Here is a 3,985-nt window from a genome sequence, read left to right as displayed (position 1 = left end):
ATGCTACAAAGACAACATATTTGATGTTCAAACTGATAAACATTTTTTTTTTGCAAATAATCATTAACTTTAGAATTTGATACCAGCAACTTGTGACAAAGAAGTTGGGAAAGGTGGCAATAAATACTGAGGAAGTTGAGAAATGCTCATCAAACACTTATTTGGAACATCCCACAGGTGTGCAGGCTAATTGGGAACAGGTGGGTGCCATGATTGGGTATAAAAACAGCTTCCATGAAATGCTCAGTAATTCACAAACACGAATGGGATTAGGATCTAGGCCAGTATTTTTTTTAATGAATTTATTAATCATTCCAACAAAACAATACCATAACAATGCAATCCAATTTCCAAAAACCAAACCCAACCCAGCAACATTCAGAACAGCAATAAACAGAGCAATTGAGGACACACAAATCTAAAAGTAGTGAAACAGAAATGAATATTATCAATATTGGTAACAATTTCAAAATAGCAGTGATTAAAAATCCCCCATTGATATTATCATTAAAAACATTTACACAAAAAATTAAAAATAGTGTCACAGTGGCTTACACTTGCATCGCATCTCATAAGCTTGACAACACAATATTTTACACAAAGATAAAATAAGTCATATTTTGGTTCATTTAATTTAAATGTTCTCCTCTTTTAAACCGTTCAATTAAGTGGTTTTTTTTTCATCATTTATTCTCTACAAAAAACTTTCCGTAAAAGGAAAAAAAAAATGTACGACGGAATGACAGACAGAAATACCCTTGTTTAAATCACACTTACATGTAACTTACAAATGACTATATATATATATATATATATATACACATCTTGATTGGATTATCCAGAGAATAGTGCTCGATACCGTGGTAGAGCACAAAATGTATGTGTGGGAAAAAAATCACAAGACTACTTCTTCTCTACAGAACTATTTCATGAGGGGTGCTGTCACACCAAATTTCTTCTCCCTACAAACCCCCCCCCCCCCCCCCCCCCCCCCCATTTACTTCCGGGGTCATGATTAATACAGACGTTTTGCTAACGCTATATTATAAAAATATAACGCTATATTATAAAAATACAGACGTTTTGTAAACGCTATATTATAAAAATGTTTTAAAAACAATTTACAAACACAAGCTATGGGATGACATAAGAGGAAACGTGACCCCGGAAGTAAATGCGTCATCCCATAGCTTGTGTTTGTAAATTGTTTTTAAATTTTTTTTATTATATAGCTTTAACAAAATGTCTGTATTTTTATAATATAGCGTTATATTTTCATAATATAGCGTCAACAAAACGTCTGTATTAATCATGACCCCGGAAGTAAATGGAGGGGGAAGGTTTTTGTAGGGGGGGAAGAAATTTGTTGTGACAGTTCCCTCAATCATCATCCCTCCTGATGATTGCGTTAACTAAATGTCTGTATTAATCATGACCCCGGAAGTAAATGGGGGGGGGGGGGGGGGGTTTGTAGGGATAAGAAATTCGGTGTGACAGCACCCCTCATGAAACAGTTCTGTAGAGATGAAGTAGTCTTGTGATTTTTCCCAAAATACATACATATATATATGTGTGTATATATATATATATATATATATATATATATATATATGTATATATATATATATATATACACATCTTGATTGGATTATCCAGAGAATAGTGCTCGATACCGTGTAGGGAGAAGAAATTCGGTGTGACAGCACCCCTCATGAAACAGTTCTGTAGAGATGAAGTAGTCTTGTGATTTTTCCCAAAATACATACATATATATATGTGTGTATATATATATATATATATATATATATATATATATATATTATATATATATATACACATCTTGATTGGATTATCCAGAGAATAGTGCTCGATACCGTGGTAGAGCGCAATATGTATGTGTGGGAAAAAATCACAAGACTACTTCTTCTCTACAGAACTGTTTCATGAGGGGTGCTGTCACACCAAATGTCTTCTCCCTACAAAACCTCCCCCCCTCTCCCCCATTTACTTCCGGGGTCATGATTAATACAGACATTTAGTTAACGCTATATTATAAAAACAATTTAAAAACAATTTACAAACACAAGCTATGGGATGACATAAGAGGAAACGTGACCCCGGAAGTAAATGCGTCATCCCATAGCTTGTGTTTGTAAATTGTTTTTAAATTTTTTTTATTATATAGCGTTAACAAAACGTCTGTATTTCTATAATATAGCGTTACATTTTTATAATATAGCGTTAACAAAACGTCTGTATTAATCATGACCCCGGAAGTAAATGGGGGGGGGGGAGGTTTTTGTAGGGGGGGAAGAAATTTGTCGTGACAGTTACCTCAATCATCATCCCTCCTGATGATTGAGGGAACCCCTCATGAAACAGTTCTGTAGAGATCAAGTAGTCTTGAGATTTTTCCCACTAATATATATATATATATAAAAGTATATAAGGGACGGCGTGGCGCGGCGGGAGAGTGGCCGTGTGCTACCCGAGGGTCCCTGGTTCAATCCCCACCAAGTACCAACCTCGTCACGGCCGTTGTGTCCCGAGCAAGACACTTCACCCTTGCTCCTGATGGGTGCTGGTTAGCGCCTTGCATGGCAGCGCCCTCCATCAGTGTGTGAATGTGTGTGTGAATGGGTAAATGTGGAAGTAGTGTCAAAGCGCTTTGAGTACCTTGAAGGTAGAAAAGCGCTATACAAGTACAACCCATTTATCATTTATATATACAGTATATATATATATATTGATTGGATTATCCAGAGAATAGTGCTCGATATCAATCAATCAATGTTCATTTATATAGCCCTAAATCACTAGTGTCTCAAAGGGCTGCACAAACCACAACACAAACCACTACGACATCCTCGGTAGAACCACGATACCGTGGTAGAGTGCAATATGTATGTGAAAAATCATCTCTACAGAACTGTTTCATGAGGGGTTCCCTCAATCATCAGGAGGGATGATGATTGAGGGAACCCCTCATGAAACAGTTCTGTAGAGATGAAGTAGTCTTGTGATTTTTCCCACAAAAATATATATATATATATATAAAACACTTAAAATATAAAGTGTAAAACTGGTAGCCCTTCGCATCAATCAGCACCCAAGAAGTAGCTCTTGGTTTCAAAAAGGTTGGTGACCCCTGCTCTAGGCTAATATAAACACTTACATCATGTGCTTCTTCACGAGTGAGGGAAGAGTGGATGGTGAGATCGACAGGCGGATCGGTGCGGCGTCTTCAGTAATGCGGACGTTGTACCGATCCGTTGTGGTGAAGAAGGAGCTGAGCCGGAAGGCAAAGCTCTCAATTTACCGGTCGATCTACGTTCCCATCCTCACCTATGGTCATGAGCTTTGGGTCATGACCGAAAGGATAAGATCACGGGTACAAGCGGCCCAAATGAGTTTGGGTCTCTCCCTTAGAGATAGGGTGAGAAGCTCTGCCATCCGGGAGGAACTCAAAGTAAAGCCGCTGCTCCTCCACATGGAGAGGAGCCAGATGAGGTGGTTCGGGCATCTGGTCAGGATGCCACCCGAACGCCTCCCGAGGGAGGTGTTTAGGGCACGTCCAACCGGTATTAGGCCAGGACACGTTGGGAAGATTATGTCTCCCGGCTGGCCTGGGAACGCCTCGGGATCCCCCGGGAAGAGCTGGACGAAGTGTCTGGGGAGAGGGAAGTCTGGGCTTCCCTGCTTAGGCTGCTGCCCCCGCGACCCGACCTCGGCTAAGCGGAAGATGATGGATGGATGGACATCATGTGCTGTTTTCATTATATCACTTATAGAAGACTTTTATTTTTTAATTGTTTGGTGTATTTCTGGTCCAATATGGCTCTTTCAACATTTTGGGTTGGCGACCCCACAATTAGACCATTGTGAACAAGTTCTATTAAGAGTTAGTTTAGACCTGATTGACAGTTGTTTCATTAATCATCAACACTACAGTGTTGAGAAAGGTCCTTGAAATACTTCTCTCTGT

General features: G+C 39.1%; 1 protein-coding gene across 2 annotated transcripts in view; it reads left to right on the top strand.

Moving 5' to 3' along the window:
• The first annotated feature begins 3,078 nt into the window (after nt 1-3,078).
• The window catches only part of mpx (myeloid-specific peroxidase), a 33,242-nt gene continuing 32,335 nt past the window's right edge, over nt 3,079-3,985 (top strand). Inside the window, exon 1 of one of the 2 annotated variants that reach the window (XM_061876288.1) lies at nt 3,079-3,985. This exon is cut by the window's right edge and continues 724 nt beyond it. The gene's annotated coding sequence lies outside the window, so the exon portion shown is untranslated. The other variant, XM_061876289.1, reaches the window with a different exon arrangement.

The sequence above is a fragment of the Nerophis ophidion genome, linkage group LG17, assembly GCF_033978795.1.
Source record: "Nerophis ophidion isolate RoL-2023_Sa linkage group LG17, RoL_Noph_v1.0, whole genome shotgun sequence".
Classification (NCBI taxonomy): domain Eukaryota; kingdom Metazoa; phylum Chordata; class Actinopteri; order Syngnathiformes; family Syngnathidae; genus Nerophis; species Nerophis ophidion.
This window is presented reverse-complemented; position numbering and strand designations above follow the sequence as displayed.